The sequence below is a fragment of the Geotrypetes seraphini genome, chromosome 4 (genome assembly GCF_902459505.1).
Source record: "Geotrypetes seraphini chromosome 4, aGeoSer1.1, whole genome shotgun sequence".
Lineage (NCBI taxonomy): Eukaryota > Metazoa > Chordata > Amphibia > Gymnophiona > Dermophiidae > Geotrypetes > Geotrypetes seraphini.
In genome coordinates, this window is record NC_047087.1 from 235,920,238 (window position 1) to 235,944,698 (window position 24,461).

At 43.9% G+C, this 24,461-nt stretch overlaps 1 protein-coding gene across 4 annotated transcripts in view; it reads right to left on the minus strand.

The window, feature by feature from the left end:
• The window catches only part of WDFY4 (WDFY family member 4), a 613,830-nt gene that overhangs the window by 580,352 nt on the left and 9,017 nt on the right, over positions 1-24,461 (minus strand). For 2 of the 4 annotated variants that reach the window (XM_033941176.1, XM_033941173.1), the window contains exon 1: positions 2,003-2,471. The exons of 1 other annotated variant lie outside the window; for it this stretch is intronic. The gene's annotated coding sequence lies outside the window, so the exon portion shown is untranslated. Of the gene's footprint in view, positions 1-2,002; positions 2,472-24,461 lie in introns of those variants that run through there. One more of the 4 variants, XM_033941174.1, reaches the window with a different exon arrangement.

Below are 24,461 nucleotides of genomic sequence, written 5' to 3' on the forward strand. Positions count from 1 at the left end.
TTTAAAAAAAAATAATTGCCAGTCATCAGTTGAAGCTGGCTGGTACCCTTAATTAACAGTATCCTAAATGAGAGTGAAATACTTATTTTAAAAAACTAACCTTGTCCTATCACCTCTGAAAGCAATAGGAATAATTTTTTTAAAAAAAATTTTTTTTTATAAATTCTTCATTCATTTTAAGTCGAATACATAGTGCATACAGATGAACAATCAAGTAATATAACATACTGCACTCTATTCCAACAAATAATATACAGCTATTAAAACCCTTCCCCCACCCTAACCCTCTCCCCATCCCCTCCTGGATGTGTACAACAATCTTTCATGAATAGGAATAATTTTAAACTAGAAAACTTAGGAAAAGATATTATAATTGTAAGAGTAATGATTTATTTCTGTATTTAAAATTAGAATAAAAAACAAGAATAACAAAGTTTGCATGATGAAAAAACCCCTTACAGTTGTGTTTTTATGTTTTAACAGACAGCAAACAATTGTCAGAACTAAATACTGTAAAACCTTGGATTACAAGTAACTTGGATGGCAAGTGTTTTGCAAGACAAGCAAAACATTTTATTAAATTTTAACTTGATAAACAAGCAGGGTCTTGCAATACGAGTACATACAGTATACACGCATCACATCATCACAACTGAGCCGATGGTTCTTCTCTGATGCTGCAGGAGTGTAGTGACTGTTCTAATTGAGTGAGGTCTTGCAATACAATTACATACAGTATTTTGTATCAAAGTTTTTAGGTTGTAGAATGAATCGTCTGAGTTTCCTTTATTTCTTATGGGGAAATTTGCTTTGATATATGAGTGTTTTGGATTACAAGCATGGTTTCGGAACAAATTATGCTCGCAAACCAAGGTTTTACTGTACTCCTCTCCACAAAAGGAATACATCGGATAAATAAACTTTCAGCTTCTAGTCTATAAACTATCCAGTTTTGAGCTCAAATTTGAACGCTAATGGTAAATCATAGAATTTGTTTCTTTTTGTAAATGAATTTTCTTGCAGGTGAATCTGAAGATTGAAGATAACCAGCTCAAGATGGATCTAGTAAGTATGTTAAATTCTCTTTCTTCTGTCTTGCATTGGGTACCAGCACTCTTGATTGAATTTCTCATAGAAATTGGCAACCAACCCACTAACTTAACTCAAATAACTCAAAAAGGCAAAATTATATTCTCTAACAGTATATTTAAATTTTATTTTGTTCTTTGATAGCAGTTAAATTTTAAAAATTACTGGTTGTACTAGCTAAAAAAAATAAACAAATATTTGAGGGAGCCCTAGGCTACACCATCTCACAAAAGTAGAAAAACACGTCTTTAAGCAAAATATCTGTGTTTTATTGGTAGAAATGACTGGCCCTGCCATAATTCAAAATAATGTCGCAAAGAGAAACTTCTAGTTACTTGAGACTCAAAAATAAACAGCTTTAAGCCCCTTGTATTGGTTCACTACTTTCCATCAAGACAAAAATAAAAAACTTTTCTAGTGCAAAGTTTCTTTCACTTTCCAGCAATCATTGGTTCTGGCTCCCCTTCCATAAGTCCAGACCAGTATTCATTGGAGACAGTGGCAATCTAACTTCCTTCCATTCTTTTGCCACTTTGAATTCTTCCCTAATTATACTTTGGCTCTGGCATTCATTTATTAAGTCCAGGCCAGCATACCTTGAAGAGATGGCAAGCAAACACTTTTCTCTCATTTGACATCCTGAGCAACTCACAGTTTAAATCAATACATTAACAATTCATAGAGCTTTAACCTTTTCAGGTCCTAAGACCTAATCTGAAACACTACTAAGCACTACTGCTAATTGCAGCTCAGTAGTGTGGGATTCTAGCTAGCCCAAATTGATTAGATGTAGCAAATCCCTCCCAATCCCATTCAGGTTTACAAAAACATCAGCTGATTTGCTACTGTCATATCTCACTGTGGCAGGCTATAGCCTGTGGAACTTCTCACAATGTTCCTGCTAGAGAAATACCTTCTGTCTTGCAGTTTCATTCTCCCAAATCATCCTGCCATCACAGTTCAATGTCTATACTCATTAGAGAGCCTTAATCCACAGCTGGAGCATGAAGTTTAGTAAGCAGCCGTACACTTCATTCCTGGAACACAACTTTTAAACTCAATTTATTTTCTCCTCTGAAAGCACTTTTAAAGCTTCACCACTTTAAATTTCCATCATAGTTTCCAGAGGATTACAATCACCATTCAAGTCCATAGGTTTCCCAGCACTGGCATTGGCATTTCATTATCTGAGCCTAGTTCCATACTGCCTTCTTGATCATTTACTTCTGGGAACACTACCTTACTTTCTGGAGCTTGCCTGCCCAGGACCTTGCTGGCTTCTGCTCCCCAGATAACAGTGGTTTTGTGTTCTCTCAGCTGCATGTTGCAGGCCTGCTGTTCTTGCCCTCTTCTCTGCTTAACCTTGCTCAGGTAGTTAAGGTTCCAGAGTGAGTTAAGGTTCCAAAGTGAGCTGCCTCTTGATTGGCTGAGGTTTCTCCTGAGGTACAAGCCTGTTCAAACTGGTTTACTGGTTTGCTGCTGGTGTGTATTTGATGTCCTGACCCTTAGGTTTTGCCTCTCACTAACCTGCCAGGATCTCCCTGCACTGACTTAGGCACATTAGCCACCTGCCTAGGAAAATATAAATGGGCACTTAGCTATTTAGATTCCCTTAGTAGGTGTCTGGGATTGGGCACAGATCTGTTATTACCAGGGCCATGTGTTTGCACAGCACCTGTTTCATCAGCAGCCAGTTCTACAGCATGTTGGCTGTGAGTCATAGGGTCTTCCCTATATATACATATACATACACATACACAAGTATATTGTGCTCATTTTCAATTATATCATGACATTCACAGATTTTAAAAAGACCAAAGGGGAGGGTGGATAGATACAGAATACACATATATTTATTGTAGCTTCCTTTTGCTTTCAGTGAGGTGCAATTTTTATTCTTATGAAAGTTGGATCTCTTTCAGTCAGCTTTTGTGAGAGATGGCAGGGAACTGGCAGCATTTCTAATGCAGTACTTTAAAAAGACCAATGCAATAGCTGAGTGCAAGAACAGGACTGACCACCACTCTGAGCTAGCACCTTCTGTTCTGGCACACGGAGCCTGTTTATGATTCTCAGCATTACTAATGTCCAATTCTAAATATCTTACTGCTAGCAGCTGTTGAGTGCCAGCTGGAAATATTGGAATGATGTCAAAAGACAGAGTTGAGTGAAGACGAGCTGACTTTAGAAAGTGAGTTAATCTGCTTCTTAATACAAACTGGGTAGTTACCATTTAGTCGTTGGGATTGCTGTTCCTTTTCATTTCATGTCAAAAAGTCCTCTGAGAACTTAGACAGTGAAATAAGGCATGCCACTTTGGTCCTAGCCAACCAATATTTTTTGCCAATAAGGTATATGCAATTAGAACTTGAAGGCAGAGTTGGGGATTGGTTTGTTTGGCCCCACTAACCAATAAATGCATTTTGTTACTTCTCTGACCAAGTGAAAATATTGCAATTATTCACATTTATCTACCTAACCACTGCCAAGTTGTTCTAACAAAAACATAAAAACATGGAGAATGATGGCACATAAAGACTAAGGGCTCCTTTTACTAAGGTGCGTTAGGGCAGTGTTCTTCAACCACCGGTCCATGGACCAATGCCGGTCCACAGAAATTTCCTGCCGGTCCATAGGGCCAGCACGTGCATCAGGCCCAAAACAGTGTTCTTCAACCGCCGGTCCACGGAGCGATTGATGCGCCGTTATCTTCGAGCCAGCTTTCTCTTCCTAATTGATTCAGTGCACAAAGCCACGGGCAATGGCTCCTATGGGCATCCTGTGCCTGAACTGGAAGCCTTCTCTCTGACGTTGCAACATCAGAGGGAAAGCTTCCAGATGAGGCACAGGACGTGCATGGTGCAATTAGTACTATTATGGGGGGCGGGGTCTGGCCCACAACTTAGCCCAGTGTTCTTCAACCACCGGTCCACGGACCGATGACGGTCCACAAAATAATTATTTTATTTCTGCCGGTTCATAGGTGTAAAAAGATTGAAAAACACTGCGTTAGGGCATTAACACACAGAATAGCGCGCGCTAGACCTTAACGCCAGCATTGAGCTGGCATTAGTTCTAGCCGCGTAGCGCACGGTATAGCTAGCGCACCTTAGTTAAAGGAGCTCTAAGGGGCTCATAATCGAAACTTAGACATGTCTAAAAATACCGTTCAGGTCTTTATCTGCCGTCAGTTACTATGTTACTAGCAGAGCTGCCCAGAGGTGGCTTAAGTAGTCTTGGGGATGAGCTACTGAACCATAGAGAGGAGGACCTAGGTCCATAAGCCATTCTAACCACTAAGCTACTGTTCCCCTTAACTGTATCCATGACATCCTGTTTGTCTGTCTTGGCTGTTTAGATTGTAAGCTCTTTTGAGCGGGGACTGTTTTCTTCTTCTTTGTGACTCTGTGCAGTGCTGCATGCGTCTGCTATGCACTATAGAAATAATTAATAGTAGTAGTAGTACATTAATGGTGGAAAATGTGAACCCACAAAACCTTACTGTACTGCCATATAGGTGTCACCTGCAGCCATAAGGGCTATTTGGGTTGTAGACAGGTTTGTATAGTGGGTTTTAGGAGTATTGGGGGAGCCTCACCATAACCTATAAGGGAGTTCTGGTGAGATGTTTATGTGGCACCCTTTTTGTGAAGTTCACAGCAGTGTTCCTCTGCTCTGCTGCCATGCCTGGGTGGCTAGTCCATCACAATACTGGCCTCTCCCACATCCAAAAGGTCTTGTTCTGGGAGTTTGGGACTTGGACAAATTTTTGGTTGAGAATGTGGCGGTGGTCTGGACGATCAAACGCCTGGATATATGGAGATGATTTTCGGGAAAAAAAAATTTTAGATGTATTTTTCAAGAATGGACATTTTGCCACTGCCAACTTTGGGTGACTAGCACCCTACATCCAAATCAGACTTAGACGTTTCTTTTGATTATGGCCCTCCTTTACACCCCCTCACTCCTTCCATGCCACCCTCCCAACTCATTCCACACACCCCATGCCAAACATTTTCTTTCCCAACCCTGTACCTCTTTAAATCTTCACCAGCGTGAGCAGCTTCTCTGGCCTGCTGCTTGCGCCAGCATTGCACCTCTGATGTTACTTCCTGGCCCTCTGATAAGGAAGTGATTTCAGAGGGAGCCAGGCCAGCATGAGAAGCAGGCCAGAATAGTTGCTCACACTGGCAAAGATTTAAAGAGGTATCGGGGTGGGGAAGGGAGGGCACAAGCATGGCATGGGGGGGCAGAGAGGTGCTGGCACCCTCACCTTCCCACTCCCCCCCCCTTATTATGCCACTGTGTAACATGATCTTTCTGCTCTCTTCCTATAATTGGGACAACAAATGGCATGGTTGACCATGAACCTTTGATCCAAACTCTCAGGTTAACAGAAAAGATGCACAACAAATATGGGGAGCCCAGCTTTTGTCTTGACTACCAACTTTACATCTAAGAGAGAGTTTATAGGCTGCCTTTACCAGTGAAGTCATGTTTTTTTTCTTCATGCTTTCAGACAGAACTCACTGCAAATGTAGCAGAAAGTGTCAGCATGATTAATCTGCTACTGAGGTAGAAGTGGAGGATTGAACTCATAACCTCAGGGTGCTGAGACAGCAGCTGCAACCACTAGGTTGTTCCTCCACATTAGAGATAGTTAGAAGGTTTATGATGCAGACTCTGAACCATTTTAGTAATTCTCTTTTATTCAGCTTCTACTCCATCTCTATCCTCCTGTCTTGACCTGTCAATACCCTGAATGATAGTCAAGCACTTTAACTCTTTGGGCTTGTAGCCTAAATATTACCAAGCTTGGAGTTTGTGTTCTTGAAAACAAGGAAAACCCCACGACAAGTATACAACAAAAAAAAATTGGGGAAGGAACTGTGCACATCAACCTGAGATAAAATTGATTTTATTAAGTACAATCATCTATTAATATGTAACACATATGAGAGAATCAGTTTGTCTTGAGTAGTGAAATCTGCACTTACTATTGTAAGCATAATATTGTAAGCATAATATTGTAAGCATAATATTGTAAGCATAATATTGTAAGCATATTGTAAGCATATGCACATAGAAACTGCTAGGTGATGTCACTCTTTGTAAATGTGTAGTTTTATAGAATGTTTGCACCCTCTGCTTGTCTAAGAAACACACACGTATTTCCCATGGACCTGTATGTACTTATCAAAGACTCTGGGCCTGATATTCCCATTATTTAGACAGCTGAGAATGGCTCCCGGCCATATAAATAGCACATAGCAGATTATCTGCTGATATTCAATGGGAGTTAGTCAGCTCACGCTGAATATCCGGCTTATCCGCTGAATATCCACCGGCCAGTCATCTCCAATATTCACTGGCTTGCTGACTAACTCCCTCCATTACAAAGCTGTGCTAACATTTATAACACTGTCCACCGCGGTAACAGCTCTGATGGTCATAGAATTCCTATGAGGTCTGAGTTGCTACCACTAAAAACGCTAGTGCAGCTTTGTAAAGGAGGGGGTAAGTTCCGCAACCAAATACAATAGCCTAAAAGGGTGGAATATCTTTTGCCGTTGAGCTGGCAAACCGCTGAATAGCGGACTAGCCAGCGATGTCTCAGATGGCCAAAAATAGACCAGGAACTCAATGCCAATCACTGGATACGGCACTGGGATCGAATTTCCGGTATTGTTGCAGACCACGGGAGATCAACGGAGATCTCCTGTAGTCTTAGTCTGTGCCGAGTCTTGGATGTATCTTTTCTGATGTAGATGCCCTATGCAAAATGATAGTTTGGGTATTTCGAAAACACTAACACTCTTATCCCTAGCTTGTTATATTTATTTTGTGCATAGCAGAAGACTGGTGCTCACAGGCAAAGGGGAAAGTAGAGGGGTGGCGAGGATAGGGGAGGGGTTTCTTGAAAATGTATTTAGCACGAAGTTTCATCTTGAGTCTTGCTCTGTTTCTTGATAGTTGTTCCGACTAATATATGCAACAGGATTCTATTTGTTATGGTTTTTAAATGTGTTATGATTTTTGAATGCTTGGCACACTTGTTTTGTGTGCTTTTGCTTTTGGGGAGGGGGGGGTGTTTGTCGTTTGTTTGTTTTTTGCATTTGTGATGTCGGTGAAATAATGATCTTTAAAAATAAATTTTAAATAATCTATGACTCTAGCCTTCTAGGGATGTTTTTATAAATGCAGAATTCTATTTTATCAGGCCGGTATTTAGGATAAACATCTTGGTAATTCTATATTAAGTTCCAACACCTAAGTGGCATTTAAAAATTTTTTTAAACCATACTTGTTTGGTTAAATTTTTAACTAATGGATTGTAATTCACTGTGAATGTCCAGTATCTTTACTCTGTAAACCACACAGAACTGAGAGGTAGCTGCGCTATACAAGGATTGTTATTGTGAAAACTTCCTGCTTCCTGGGGATGGGCACAATGCAAAATTGTGGCTTTCTTAGCCTTTTTTTCTTTTGTTGTTCAGATTTTTTTTTTCAGTTTGTTGCACATATTTGTTCTAATTTTTTTTGGTATGTGCAAAATAAAGCATGCAAATTGACTTAATGCGCTTTGAATAGCCATCCATCAGTGGTTATAATAGCTGGCTGAGAAACAGAGAACCTAGTGTTCAAATTACACCCAGTGTTCAAATTTCATTCCTCCCCTTCTTGATCCATATGATCTTTAGCAACTAATTTCACCCTCCATTGCCCCAGGTAAAACTTAGGCCCTGATTTACTAATATACATTAACATGTTAATGGAGTTATTCACTTAATTTAGTAGATAGACCCTTTGACAATAATGGGGTTTGTGTTAAATAAGATGTATTGTTAAATACGTACATGTCAATATACATTAACATATTAATGCACCTTAGTAAATCTAACTGTTATATGCAGGTCTTCTGGGCTGCGGAAATCTACTGTACCTTTATCCAGTTTGCCTCAACTCAGAATTGGAAAGGCTATTAATGTGTTAATGGAGTTATGCACTTATTTAGTAAATAGACCCCACTGAAAACGATGGGGGTTTGCGTCAAGATGTATTAAATCACAATAATGTGTGTCAATATACTTTAACACATTAATGCACATTAGTAAATCTAGCCATTCAAATGCAGGCCTTCTGGGGCCATGGAAATCTATTGTACCTGAATCCAACTTGCCTTCAACTCAGGTTTGGAAAGGCAATTAATTAAATCTAGAAAATCCAAATCCAATTCCAATGTCATTAGGAACTGAACTGAGACAGCAAAATGTTTAATTGGCTACCATTCAATTTTAATTTTGGTGTAGCTGTAACTGATAGATTTCTGTTAAAAGGCAGTTGATCAGACTTTTGTTTTCTTTATGTTAATATAGAGGCTAATGAGAGTTTCACCTTGGACAGAAGATATCAATACACGTTCATAAGTCACTCTCAGGGCGACAAATTTTGTGTCCTCGGCATGTAGTAGATCTAGAATTTTACTTGTGAGTAGAAAACAAAGCCATGGGGCAGACAAATATACAGGAAAGGATCAGAAACTCGTATACTGTATTTTCACGCATATAACGTGCGTGTTATACACAATTTTACAAACCGAGTATAACCATGGATGTTATATGTGTGAGCGCGTTATACAAATTTTGTTTTTCTGTGCGATCCGGCATCCCCCCTGCGAACCGGCATCCTCCCCCCCGCTTGCGTCACCCCCCTCCCCCGCGATCCTACATCCCCCCCAGCACCGCAAAGACATCGGTCGCTTACCCGATTGGGCACCGGCACCAGCACCAATGCACAGGACATGCCAGTGCCAGTGCCCGAAGATCCTCCCTAGTTGGGCTGGGCTGGGCTGGGCTGGGCGGTGCGAGGGAGATCCTCCCTCTTCCCTGTGCCGGGCTGGACTGAGAGAGCGAGACCAGAAGGCTTTGAGCATGCGTAAATGCTCAAAGCCCAGTCCAGCCCGGCACAGGGAAGAGGGAGGATCTCCCTCGCACCGCCAAGCCCAGCCCAGCCCAGCCCAGCCCAACGAGGGAGGATCTTCGGGCACTGGCACTGGCACGTCCTGTGCATTGGTGCTGCCGGTGCCCAATCGGGTAAGTGACCGATGTCTTTGCGGTGCTGGGGGGGATGTAGGATTGCGGGGGAGGGGGGTGACACGAGCGGGGGGGAGGATGCCGGTTCGCAGGCCAGAAGAAGGAGTAAGCGGGAGTGGTGGGAGGAGGTTATAGCAGCATGCGCGGTATACGCGTGTGCGTGCTATATAAAAAAATTTTACACAAATGGTTTGGACCCGTGCGCTATATGCGTATACGTGTTATACACGTATGCGCGTTATATGCGTGAAAATACGGTACATAAGTGCAAGACTGATATATACTGAGAAATGATATGCATCTATAATAATAAAACGCTAAGTGCGCATGTGCACTCCTACCGTGATCCGTAGATCCTTGGCCGGCAGGAGTGTGCATGCGCGCTACTGGCAGAGAAATTGTAAAGCGCGGGCCTCCCTGCTCTCCAGCTCCTCCAGGCATCGAGCGGCAGTCCTCCATTCAGTCCACCGAAGCGGCTCTTCTGTCTGCCCTCCTCTTCAAAAAAGCCTACTGAGGATAGCGGCTGGCTGTAGAGAACCTCGCAGGCCACTCTGCACCTCAGTAGCTCGTTCCCTCTGATGCACCAGATCGCATCAAGGGAACGTGCTACTGAGGTGCAAAGCACCTGCAAGGTTCACTACAGCCGGCTGCGATCCTCAGTTGGTTTTTTATTGAAGAGGAGGGCAGACACGAACGACCAGGAAGCCAAATGCTGGACAGGGGGAGCAGGTAAGGGGTGCTGCTGGATAGGGGGAGCAGGGAAGAGGTGCTACAGGCCATAGGGGGAGATAACAGGAAGGGAGGCCTACTGCTGGACAGGGGGAGTAGGGAAGAGGTGCTGTTAGACAGGGGGGGGAAAGTAAAAGGAAGGGAGAAGGCCTATTGCTGGACACGGGGAACAGGGAAGAGGTGCTGCTAGACAGGGGGGGGGGAAATAAAAGGAAGGGAGAAGGCCTACTGCTGGACAGGGGGGGCAGGGAAGAGGTACTATTAGACAGGGGGGAGGTAAAAGGAAGGGAGAAGGCCTACTACTGGACAGGTGGAGCAGGGAAGAGGTGCTGCTAGACAGGGGGGGAGGTAAAAGGAAGGGAGAAGGGTACTGTTGAACAGGGGGAGAAGGCAAGGGGTGGTGGTGGACAGCCGAGGAAAGAGAGAGACAGAAAGAAAGAAAGACAGGCAGACAGAAAGCGACCAAGCAGAGAGAAAAAGAAAGAAAGAAACACAGACACACACATCTATTCTAGCACCCGTTAATGTAACGGGCTTACAGACTAGTATATAGATAATGATGAGGGATAAGCAGAAATGCTGTCCAAATACTTCTGTGTGATATTCACTGAAGAAAATGTATAGATGGGAATGCTGTAGATATTGCACCATTCACAGATGAAAGTGTTTATGAAAAGTGGACCAAACCACGGGATCATTGAGATCCATCACAGGATACCGACAGAGCTCAGAGAGGTTCTGGCAGATCATCTTAAAAATTGTTAAATAAATCCTTGGAGCCAGAGAGGTTCTGCAGGATTGGAAAAGACTGGATGTGGGCCCTCTTCATATCAATGGTGAAAAAGAAGAAATGAAAAATTACAGGCAAGTATGCATCACTATGGTGGATGGAAAAATAATTAAGGCGCTGCTAAACGAAAGGATGTCAACTTCCTGGTAGGGATACCAGATGTCCGGGAAAACCTCTTTTTAGAGGACTGTCCAGGTTCCTGGATGGACTTTCCAAAACCCAGCAGTTTGTCCAGGTTTTGGAAAGCCCCTATGAGCTCTGGCCGCTTCTGGAAGGCCTCTGAGCATGCGTGGATGACGCCACACACACAGCCACGTATGCTTGAGGTCCTCCAGATGTGGCCGGAGCATGTCGGGGAAGACAACGAGGCTTTGAGGGGTGGGGCTGAAGGCAGAACTGGGCGGTGCTGGAGGCAGAGCAGGGCAGGGTCATACATCCAAGTAAAGCTCCAAATATGGTAACCCTACTTCCTGGAATCAAATGGATTGTAAGATCCAAGGAAAAATGGTTTTATCAAAGGAACATTGTGTCAGATGAATCCGATTGTTTTCTTTGATGGGGTGATTAGAAAATTAGACCACAGAAACGTGCTAGATTTAGTCCAGTAAGATTTCAGTGAAGCCTGTGAAATGGTTCCTCATAGAAGGAAAAACATCTCAGAGTTGCCACTCCCAGGATAATAGTATTATTGTCCAAAAGGGAATTGTGGCATGTGGACAATAATACTATTATCCTGGGAGTGGCAACTCTGAGATCTTTTTCCTTCATTTATTAATATTTCCGTTGGAATCAATGGTTTATTGTTTTCAGTTGATTAACCTTGTTTGTGGATCTTTTTGATTGTGTTCTCTTGTTCTGTACTACTTTGATTCCTCATAGAAGGCTCATTAATAAACTTAGCAAGTTGAAATTAGGACCCTAAGTGGTGAAATCGATAAGAAACTGGTTGACTGACAGATGACAGAGAGTGGTGGTGGTAAATGAAAAGAAAGTGCTTGGTACTTGGAGGAAAGAAAGTTCAGTACTGGAGTGCTTCAGGGATTGGCATTGGAGTCAATTGTATTCAATATAATTGTGAGAGAAATTGCTGCAGGATTAGAAGGAAAAGTCCTGCCTTTGTGTTGATGACCTACAGATTTGCAGCAAGGTGGACACTGCAAAGGGAGTGAGAAACATGAGAAATGATTTACAAAAATTTGAAGAATGAGCTAATGTTTATCATGAAAACATGCAAAGCTAAAATTTATCATGAAAGCATGCAAAGTGAAGCAATTGGGGAGCAGACATCCAAAAGAATTGTATATCCTAGGGATATGCCCAGACCAGCAAAGAGGCCTTGAGCTGATATAGTGACAAAGGATCTTAGGTTGGTGAAACAATTTAAAAAGGCAGGGACCATAGCCAGAAGGAAGCTGGGCTGCACAGAGAGCGGCATAACTAGCAGAAGAAAGGACATGTTGATGTCCCTGAATAGTCATTAATCATAGGGTTACCAGATTTTATGTCAGTAAAATCCGGACCCCTAGACCTGCCTCCATGCCCGCCGAGTTCCACCCATGCCCCCCCCCCCCCCCGCTGCCTGTTTGTCATGCGACATGATGATGTCACACACATGCATGCATGCGTGCAACATCACCGTGTTACATCCGTGTATGTGCAGGTGCCCCCTCCCGATGCAATTTCTTTTCAAAACCCAAAGTACCAGGTTTTGAAAAGCGTCCAGACTCCGGACATGTTCAAGGAAATTTGGGACATCTGGTAACCCTAATTAATGAGGCCTTACTTGGAGTACTGTGTTCAGTTTCAAAGCCATATCCTGCTAGGGTTCATAGACAGTAACGTGGAAGACAAAGGCGCGCGCCGACAACTGAGCGCAAGATGGAGGCGCGCGCCGAAGAAAAAGACTGTTTTTAGGGGCTGCGATGGGGGTTTTTGTTGGGGAGCCCCCCCCCCACTTTACTTAATACAGATCGCGGCGGCATTGTGGGGGGTTTGGAGGGTTGTAACCCCCCACATTTTAGTGAAAATGTAACTTTTTCCCTAAAAACAGGGGAAAAGTTACGTTTTCAGTAAAATGTGGGGGGTTACAACCCCCCAAACCCCCCACAATGCCCCCACAACGTGACGCGATCTATATAAAGTAAAGTGAAGGGGTTCCCCCCACACACCCCGTCATAGCCCCTAAAAACAGTTTTTTTCTTTGGCGCGCACTTCCGCGCTGCGCTCAGTTGTCTGCTCGCGCCTTTGTCCCGGTGCGCTTTAGACCTGACACCCCTGCTAGAGGTGTAAAAAGACTTGAAGTAGTTCAGAGGAAGGTAACAATAATGGTATGGAATCTGCATCAAAAGACACATGAGAAGACTCTTGAGGACCTGGATATGTATACCCTAGAGCAGGAGTCAGCAAACTGCGGCTCGCAAGCCACATGCAACTCTTCTTTCATGTGGCTATGGCTCTCCAGGCCCTGGTCCTTTAATCTCCCTCCCAACTCCATTATCTTCCCCCCCATCCCGGCCTACTGGGGTACCTGGTAGTCCAGTGGGGGCCTCCTCATGGCTGCCTTCTCAAATAGCTGCTGTGACCTCTCGCAGCTGCTCGCATTTCCTGTAGTACCATGAGGTGCCACAAGAGGTCACAGTAGACATTTTAGAAGGCAGCCACGAGGAGGCAGGAGAGGGTTGCACTCCTGCCACAAAGACTCCTGCTGGACCTCTCACAGCTGCTCACAGCATTTCTGTAGTACTGTGAGGTACCGCAAGAGGTCGCAGCAGACATTTTAGAAGGCAGCTGCAAGGAGGCAGGTGTGAGAGGGCTGCGCTCCTGCCACAAAGACTCCCGCTGGACCACCAGATATCACAGTATGCCCTGGAAGGGGAATCGTGGGATTGGGAGGGAGATTAAAAGGTCAGGGCCTGGAGATGAGAGAGAACCTTGGCTATGAGCTGGGGGGAGGGAGGGATGAGAGATACAGAGACCTACGAAGGGTTGGAGGAGAGAGAAGCTACACCTTGTGGCTCTTTATAAATCTTGGATCAAACACTTTGGATAAATTGGCTCTTTGCATTAAAAAGGTTGCCGACCCCTTCCCTAGAGGAAAAGAGGGATATAATACTGTGGTTGAAATACTTGAAAGGTGTTACTGTACAACAAATTTTTTCCAGAGACAGGGGAAATGGAAGAACTAGAGGACGTGAACTGATGTTGCAGGGTGATAGACATAGGAATTACATCAGAAAATACTTCTTTATGGAGAGGTGGTGAATGCCTGTAATGCCATCCCAGGAGAGCTGGTGGAGACAAATCAGTGACAGAATTCAAAAATGCAGAGGATAAACAGAAGAGTTCTAAAGAGAAAGCAGTTGGAACAGTGGCGTACCTAGCATATGTGACACCTGGGGCCCATCATTTTTTGGCACACACCCCCGCCATCTGTACGAAAAACATGATTTTTAGTACCAAGCCACACGTCACACATGAGTACCTAGGAAAAGGCAGCATCTTACATATGCAGTGAGCAATACATCAATACACCCATTGTAAAACTAAACAAGCCAGACTAGTACAGATCAATCCTACACCGTCAATCCTAATAGAAAACCATGTCTTTCGAACACATAGAACACAGAAAACACCTTTGCCTAGTATGGAATATGTCATCACAAACTAACCCCTCCCTCATTTACAAAACTGTAGTGTGGATTTTAGCCACGGTGGTAACAGCTCTGACGCTCATAGAATTCTGAGCATCAGAGCTGCTACCAAACCAGCTGGCGCTAAAAATGCTCCATAGTTTTGTAAAAGGGGGGATAAAATAGAAATACATAGACAAAGGTTAAATCGAACCAGCAAGAAGCTGGACTCTGCATACAATGCAACACCACAGAAACAGTGACACATGTCTCCTAAAGCAATAAATAAATAGAAAAATTTTTCTACCTTTGTCTTCTCTGGTTTCTGCTTTCCTCATCTTCTTGTTACTCTCTTCCTTCCATCCACTGTCTGCCATCTCTCTGCCCCTATATGGCATCTTCTCTCCTTCGATGCCCCTTCCAGAAACTGTATGCCTCTCCCTTCCATCTCTCCTTTCACCCCCACTGGTCTGGCATCTCTCTCTTCTCCTTCCCTCTCCCACACCTCTCTTCTGCAATCCCTTTCTTCCCTCATTTTCCTTTTTCAATTTATTTTCTGCATCCATCTAGATTATGTTCTTACTACCCTCTCATCAATTTCCTTTTTTACTGTCTACCTACAGCTCCCCACCTCTTTCCCTCACCCCCTCCAGTATTTCCCTAACTCAATCCTTTTCCCCCATCATGTGCCCTCCTTTTATTTATCCCCTCCTTCCATCATCTGCTCTCTTCTCTCTCCCCACTTCCATCATCTGCCCTCTTCTCTCTCCCCACTTCCATCATCTGTCCCTTCTCCCACTTCCATCATCTGCCCCTTCTCTCTCTTTCCCCCACTTCCATCATCTGCCCTCTTCTCTCTCCCCCTTCTCTCCACTTCCATTCTCCCCCTTCTCTCCACTTCCATTATCTGCCCCTTCTCTCTTCCCCCGATCTTCCATCATCTGCCCTCTTCTCTCTCCCGCTTCCATCATCTGCCCCTTCTCTCTCTTTCCCACCACTTCCATCAGCATCTGCCCCCTTTCTCTCCCTACAACCCAATTCCATGCAGTATCGTTCCCCCTTATGTCTCTTTCCCTGCAATTCCATCAGCATCTGCCCCTTTCTCTCCCTCCACCACGCTTCCATACCACCCTAACCCCTTTACTCACCCTTCACCATGATTTCATACCACCCTGACCCCCTTTGTCACCCTTCAGCATGATTCCCAACCACCATGACCCTCCTTTGTCACCCTTCAGCATGATTCCATAGCACCCTGACCCCCCTTTGTCACCCTCCACACCCTTTCTGCCTCCCTGACCTCTTTTCTGTCTCCATCCCAAAGATCCTGCGATGATTGCTTCTGCTCCGATGGAAGAGGTAAGTGACGTCGGAGGGGGCTGGGCCGGCAGACGCAGTTAGTTGTGGCAAGATCCCGCGATGACTGCGGCTGCCGGTCCAACCCTCCCCCCCCCCCCGAAGTCACTTACCTCTTCCGAAACAGAGGAGAGAAACAGCGCAGTCATCACGGGATCTTTTTCACTTCAGCGCGGCTGCCGATTCTGCTCTAAGTACGGCAGCCGCGCTGAAGTGCCGGTTGAAGCAGGCGGGAGGATCCAGATCCGGCCGGCTGTGCACCCCCTTGGAGTGTGCACCCGGGGCGGACCTCCCCCCCTCCACCCCTCCCTTAGTACGCCACTGAGTTGGAATTAAAAGAGAACTTAAATGACTTTGTGACCCTTGATGTATTATGATGGGCTGGAGTGGTGCTTAGATGGCAATATCAGCAGTTGGTAAGTAAAGGCCAGTGCTGGGCAGGTGTCCATGCTTTGTGTCTTGAAAACAGCACAGAAAGAACATGATCAAGTATGCATATTTTATGAGCATGGGCGTTATATTTATCAGTGGCAGAGCAGAAGATTTCTTAAGGTTGAAATCAATGAGTAAAATATTGCTAGTTAACAATATGGTTGGACTGTTGGTTTATCGGTTTAATCAGATTGATAATGGCTATGACTATGCTGCAGCCATAATAAGCCTTGCTGTGCAGATTGGATGGAGTGTGCAAACCATGCTGCTATGAATAAAAATGAACAAAGAACTACATGGGGGAAGGGAGGAGGAGGTGTTACTGAGCTCTACAAGATAGCCACACGAGTTTTTTCAATCCTTTCCTCACTTCTGTTCATTTCAAATCATATTTGTCAGATCAACATTATTTCTGGACTTCTTAAAATGTGCTGTTCTTAATCACCAACCCCCTCTCCATATGTGATCCCCTGATGGGATGAGCAACTGAGCTAAATCTTCTCCATGTGGGAGAGAGCTGGCCCAATTAATCCAAGAACCAGCAGTTGCAGCTAGCTCCCAAGCTGAGCATAGACAGTGCAGTAGTGACAGGAGCAGTAAACACACTGGGAGTATGGCTTGAGAAGGAGTCGCTTAATGGTTAGAGCAACAGACTGGAAATTTACGCCTTGAACTGGCTATTCCTAATCAACAACCCCCGCTCCATCTGTGATCACCTGCTGGGATGAGCAACTGAGTGGAATCTTCTCCATTAGGTGCACCAGTGCCAATTTACGCTTTTATTCTATAATGTTAGGCACCAACAGTTAGGCCACTTGGCACCAAATGGTGCCCTGAAGTGCACGTGAGTCCAGATTCTATAAAAGATGCCTAAAACTAGATGCTTAAGTCACTGAGCCTAGCCAATTTAGTCACCTAACTTAATTACCTTAACAAGCTTAATTGGCTTATTTAGCTTAAATTAAAATTTCTAGATAGGTGGGTAGTGTGTGGCACAGTGGTTAAAACTACAGCCTTAGAACCCTGAGGCTGTGGGTTCAAATCCCTCACTGCTCCTTGTGCCCTTGTGAGGGCAAGTCACTGCCCTCATTGCCCCAAGTACACTAGATAGAGTCTGAGCCCGCCAGAACAGATAGGGAAATCTGATAAAGTATCTGAATGTAAACCACTTAGGATATAAGTGGTATATAAATGATTAAATAAATAAATAAATCAGTAGGTGCCTAGTCTGAGGTGCCCACCAGAAAGTGGGCCTGGTTAATGGCAGATGGTGGGCGGATCTTGGGCGTGTTTTCCATGTAGGCGCCTAAATTGGGCTTAGGCACCAGCATTTAGGCTAAGAAAACCCTGGCATAAATAGGGGGAGCCTAAAATTTTGACACCTACCGGTGTCTAAGTCCAATTTAGGAGCCACTAGATGCGATTCCATAAACGGGGCCTAAATGAAAATTGACAGCCTCTGTGCACCGCATTCCTCAGCGCCTATTTTTTTAGACACTGTTTATAGAAATGAGCCTTTAATGAACAGTATTCTATAAGTTAGTCATTTGTTTCAGAAGAATGCCTATGACCCTCCCTTGCTCTGCCCATGTTGACGCTCCCACATACTTCATGCTTCAGGTTACCAGATGTCTGGATTTACTCGGATATGTCCTCTTTTCAGAGGACTGTCTGGGGGTCTGGACAGATTCTTTGCAGTTCGTACGGGTTTTCAAGCTCGGAGCCGCGTCTAGAGGGCCTCCGAGCACGCACAATGACATCACACGCATGCATATGTGGCCTTGAGCTGGAAGAAAGAGGAGAAGAGGTTTGGGGGTGGGGCTGGGACATAACAGGGCGGGGCTGGGGTGGAATGGGGTGAGGTTGGGGCGGGGCTACATGTCCGGGTTTTATCAGAACAAAATCTGGTAACCCTATTCATGCTAAGCAGTTCTGGTGTGAATGTTACGGAATAGCACCTAGCACTTGTGCATGTACCAGTAATTGCCAATTAATGTCACTAATCACACATGTAAGAGTGATTATTTTGTAACTTATGCGCACAATTGGCTCCTATCATTAGGCTTCTGGGGACAGGGAAATGCCTACTGTACCTGAATGTAACTTACTTTGAACTACCTCTAGAAATCACAAGAATTGAAAAAGGAGAGCTTACTGTAAATGAAGCAACACTGACCTGGTACAGGCCGTCAGCACCACCAACTTAGATTGCATTACAGACCTAAGACCAGTGTCAGTGCCTTGTTTAGTCCAGCTACCTTCTCCATCAAAGCTAGATGAGTACAGACAAGCTAGCTGATCTGACAAATGGGCATATATGCAGGGCAATATTCTCTCCCCACTTACTACTACTACTACTACTATTTATTATTTCTAAAGCACTGAAAGGCATAAGCATTGCTGTACATTTTAACTACAATAGACAGTCCCTGCTCAGAAGAGCTTACAATCTAATTTAGACAGGACATTTCGGGGTTGGGAAGATTATGGTAGAGGAAATGATACAGTGGGTATAGGAATCTGACAGCAGATTCAAAAAAGAGGGCTTTTAGCTAGGATTTGAACGCTGCTAGGGATGGAGCACGACGTATTGACTCAGGCAGCCTGTTCCAGGCATACGGTGCCGCAAAAAAGAAGGGATGGAGTCTGGAGTGGGCAGTGGAAGAGAAGGGTACAGATAAGAGGGGCTTGCCGATGAACGGAGATTACAGGGAGGAGCATAGGGGGAGATAAGTGAAGAGAGATATCGGGGGCTTCAGAGTGAATGCACTTGTAAGTCAGCAAGAGGAGTTTAAACTGTATTTGGAAATGGACGGGGAGCCAATGAAGTGACTTGAGGAGAGGGGTAATGTGAGATTAGCGGCTCTTATGGAATATGAGTCGTGCAGCAGAATTTTGAACGGATTGAAGAAGCGAGAGACGGGTGCGTGGGAGGACCGAGAAAAGTTTGTTGCAGTAATCTAAGCGTGAGGTGATGATAGCGTGGACAAGGGTTTTGGTCGTGTGTTCAGAGAGGAGGATGGATTTTGGTAATATTATAGAGGAGGACAGGATCTGGCGGTTTGTTGGATCTGAGCAGAGAAGGAGAGAGAGGAGTCAAAGATCACCCCTAGGTTGTGAGCCGATGAGACAGGGAGGAGGATAGCGTTATCCACAGAAATAGAGAACAGAATAAGGGGGAGGTGAGTTTAGGCGGAAAGATAAGGAGTTCAGTTTTAGCCATATTCAATTTGAGATGGCAGCGAGTCATCCAAGCGGCAATGTCGGACAGGCAGGCTGAAATTCAGGCCTGAACTCCTATAGAGATATCTGGCATGGAGAGGTAGATCTGGGAGTCATCAGCCTAGAGGTGATATTGAAAACCATGAGAGGAGATCAGCGTACCAACAAAGCGGGTATATATGGAAAAGAGAAGAGGGCCCAGGACAGTCCTGATAATGCACCCTAGCCTTTATGTGACCTTGGTAATGTCCATGAATGCTTTCTCCTAAATACAGATGTTATATAGTACATTCAGATTCCTGCAACCTTTTTCTACTTCCTTCTTACATACTTGCTGGGTACATATAATCCCATAATGGGGTGCTATTTCTAGTGCTGTGCTGTCGTTTACCCTCACTCAGCTACTCCTCAGTTGCTCCTTATTAAACTTTTGCTGAAGGTGCTTGTGGACTGTCTTCTGTCACCTGAACCAACTGCAACTCTCTCTCTCTCTAATCCTTGTAATGGATGCTAGGACCATCTACACCAAGGTACTTGATAAGTTCAGCTTTAATTGACCCTTCATTCCAGATGATAACATTATAATGCTTCCCTCCAGTGCAGCCATTACAAAATATTCCCTGCTAGAATTTGAATCAAGAGATTAAGCTGCTTAGGATAGACTTGTCCAAGGTTGCCTAGAAATGTTAAAACTGAATTTAAAACCTCAGATCATTGTGTTACCCAGAATGAAATAAACATTGTTGAACAAAGACTATGGTGGTTCAAATTTATTTATTATTATTATTTTTTGAAAATGAAGGTAAAACTCTAGCAAATGAACAAAAGAGCTTTGGAAACTAGGGAATGCAGGTGCAATGGCAGAAATGTTAACATGCTTTAAGCCTTCAGAACGCAGAGGATGTGTTGCATGCTGTATGGCACTAAATCTTGTGACCATACAGACAGAACAGGAAGGGAAATCTAATTCCGCAAAACCAATTACTGTTTGGCTAACAGGCTCCATCTACTATGTAGTACAAGGGGCAAACGATCATTCATATTTCAAATACAAGTTCCAGATCTATCTGAACATATTCCCATATATGTTGTGGATTTCTTTTTTTTAACCCAGACTTAGACTCCCTTTCTGTGTAATATCTAACATCAGTGGAGTTCCCCTGTTGTTTTGCTTTTTGAATTAAACAATACCAGTCATGATATAACCAAACTAGAAGCATGTCTGGATCTTGTGAAAGAGTTCAATGGCTATCCAGGGGAGGGCGAGTGGAGAGAGGGAATTGTTGCCAGGGGCGGCCACACTTGTGTTGGGGAATGATCATTTAATTTATTAGGGGGAATATGCTCAATCCATTTCTATGGATTCTGACTGAATATTGGCTAGGACCTACATAAGCCCTAATGCCCTGCAGAAGTCCGATTGGTTGTTGTTATTGTTGCTGGACAAGGTCTGGCATTGAATATCAGGATCCAGTTTAGCTTGTAATTTAACATAAAAAAAACAACAAACCATTGGCTGCTGCTGGCTGAATATTGAGCAGTATAATTGTTAATGGTTCCCTTCTTTTAACCTTGAAAGTTTCAAGTTTAATAAGGATTTGATTGATTGCTTAATCAGAATTCTAAGCGATATACATATCAATAAAATTACAAAATTTAGGGAACAATACACCAAATGACAAGAACTAAGTCTTGCAAGACTAATTATAAACTTACATTGCAAACACATTAAAACACAAGGAGAGGTAGGGAAAGGAAATACAAGTTGTTTGATAGTAAGTAAGACATTCAAGGGAAAAACAAAAGGAAAGGAAAGATCAATTTACTTCAGAGAAGCTATAAAGTGCAGTTAAAATAAGGCTTACTAATTATTGAATACATCCTTAAAAAGAAAGCTTTTTAATTTGCTCTTAAAACTATCCAAGTTGCGTTCTTCCCTTAAATAAATAGGGAGCGAGTTCCATGTTTGAGGGGCTGTGACAGAAAAAATGAATTGCTGCCGCGGTCCTGCCCCTCCTCTGAGTCAGAGGCAGGATCGGGGCAGAGGGAAGACAGCTCCTGAGGCCTATGGCAACCTGCAAGGATTGCTAAAGTACCAGCGATCCTCTCTGCAGGCTGCTCCCTGCAGGGATTAGGTAAATGGATGTGGGAGGGCAGGGAGAAACATGCAGGCCTTCCGGGGGAGGGGGGGGGGGATAGGGGCAGACCTTCAAGGGGGAATGTGCAGGCCTTTGGAGGTGCAGACATTCAGGGAGACAGGCAGGCCTTCAAGGGGTGCAAGCCTTCGGGGCCCTGCTATAGAAGTACACAGAGGGAGGGAGGGAAGGGGGGTTCAAAGAGACGTGCATATGCCAGACTTTGGGGGGGAAAGAAATAATGGGTCTAAAAACAGAGGAGTGGGAGAGAGATGGTGGATTTAGGGAGGGAAGGAACAGAAAGGGAGAGAAGTTGGACACAAGGGATGGTGTGGAGTGGGGGAAAGAGATACTGGATAGGAGGGTAGTTGGGAAAAGAAAGGGAGAGATGGTGGACCCTGGGGTGGTGGGGAAGGAGGGAGAGATGCTCAATGAAAGGGTAGTTGAGAAAGGTGGATCTGTGGATGGAGGTGAAAAAAAGGAAAGATGCCAGACTTCCAGGGGAGGGAAGGGAAATGGAAGGGGAGGACAGAGATAGAAGATGAATGGTTAGCACGGAGAAAGAAGAAAGAAGGAGACCCTGGCAAGCAAGTTATCAGAAGACAACCAGAGCCTGGGACCAACAAGATTTGAATAATGTCCAGAAAACAAAGGTAAAAAAAAATGATTTTATTTTCAATTTAGTGATCAAAATGTGGCCATTTTGAGAATTTATATCTGCTGTCTATATTTTGCACTATGGCCCCCTTTTACTAAACCGCAATAGTGTTTTTTAGCGCAGGGAGCCTATGAGTATCGAGAGCAGCGCAGCTCCATGCACTAAAAACTGCTATTGCGGTTTAGTAAAAAGGGAGGGGGTTTATTTGTCTATTTTTGTATGGTTGTTTCTGAAGTGACATTGCATAAAGTCATCTGCCTTGATCTATTTGAAAAAATAAACCCAGAATATAAATGATAATTAACATTTTCTCTGCGTACAGTGTGCTTTGTGTTTTTTTAAATTTTATTGTTGGGAGATCATTTTGACTTGGTCATTTTAAAAGTAGCTCGCAAGCCCAAAAAGTGTGGGCATCCCTGGACTAACTTGTCACCTTGAAATCCTCTGTAACGAGGAAAAATTGTGCTACATATTTTTTTATCAGTCCTTTTATCTATCTAAATGCCTCAGAGGTCTATCTCTCTGTTAGACCACTTGACTGTACTGGAGTAGATTTTCAGAGGGAGTGAAGTGGGAAGGAAGGGTCTTGACAACTCAAAACCTAATCAGAGGGACAGAAAGAAATATTTGGCAGCACTTAGTACAGCTGAATTTCTCCTCTGACTGCTGCCGTGCTGTCCACTTTAGTGCTGGCAGATATGAGGGCACTGGCCAAATCTAATATTGGTTTGCACAAAAGGCACTCCAAACTTTGCTTGGTTAGCTATGTCGACGCCAGTATTGAATATCAACCGGCACCTGTATAACTTATGGGTCCATGGCTGACTCCAATAAAATGTCTGCTCATAAAACTGCTGACTGGAAACTTGGAAAACTGTGAAACAATTCCCTCTGGAAAGTTCTCGTCAGGGCAAAATATTGGACTTTATTCAAAACAGACTTTTCACCATACTTTTTTCCTATTGAAAAGTCCTTATTGAATGAGGCCCATTATGTGTTAACAAATATAAACATACAGTCTAATGTCTTAGCGTTTCCATTTTAGTGATCTGTGACCTCAATGCATTTTCCACATCTTAGCATGAAAAGCAAGGAGAGGCAGTTTAATGAGTAAAAGATTCAGTGCCTGGCCTATTAGGTAAAAATGGAACATTATCAGAGTACAGTGTTATAAGCCTCTCAAGATGGTTTCCTTCTAATGGGAATAGTTTTATCAACTAATCATCCTTGTGTTTAAATTCAGGAAGAATGAATGGTGGTTGACATTTTGGGTGTTATTTACTATGCAACTGTGACTCCCCCCACCCCTCGATAAATGCCTCTGTTATAAAAGCAGTGAACATAAGAACATTAGAATTGCCTTTGTATTTCCCAGTTGCATTTGTATTTCTTGTATGCCCTTTGTTACTTTGGTTGACCTCAATAAAAATGATATACAAAAAAAAAAAAAAAAAAAGAATTGCCGCTCCTGGATCAGATCAGTAGTCCATCGTGCCCAGCAGTCCACTCACGCGGCGGCCCCCAGATCAAAGATCAGTGTTCTAAATGAGTCCAGCCTTACCTGCCTACGTTCCAGTTTAGCAGGAACTTGTCCAACTTTGCCTTGAATCCCTGGAGGGTGTTTTCCCCTATAACAGACTCCGGAAGAGCATTCCAGTTTTCCACCACTCTCTGGGTGAAGAAAAACTTCCTTACGTTTGAACGGAATCTATCCCCTTTAGAGAGTACCTACCTTGGAGAGGGTGAACAATCTGTCTTTATCTGCTAAGTCTATTCCCTTCATTATTTTGAATATTTCGATCATGTCCCCTCTTAGTCTCCTCTTTTCAAGGGAGAAGAGGCCCAGTTTCTCCAATCTCACAGTACGGCAACTCCTCCAGCCCCTTAACCATTTTAGTTGCTCTTCTCTGGACCCTTTCAAATAGTACCGTGTCCTTCTTCATGTATGGCGCCCAGTGCTGGGCACAGTACTCCAGGTGAGGGCGCATCATGGCCCGGTGTTGGATGATTTTTCAGGTGGTCACTGAATCTTAACTGTGGCTAGAAAAGCTTTGCGAGAGGAGTTGGAGGTCATTTTCCCAGGAGGGAAGGGAAAGGTTATAAAAGAAACCGAGGATGTATGATCCTGGATTTTGGTTGTTCCTTCTTTCCCAACCAGAGCCCTGAGACCAAGGGGGACTACCAAAGAAGTTTGGGAGGGAACTGACAAGACTAAAGGGAATTGGAAGTGACTGGAGAAAATCTGTTGATAGAACCAAATGGTCTGCTGAATAATGGACCGTAAAGTGAAAAGGAAGTGATAGGGGAAAATTCTTTCATGGAACTGGA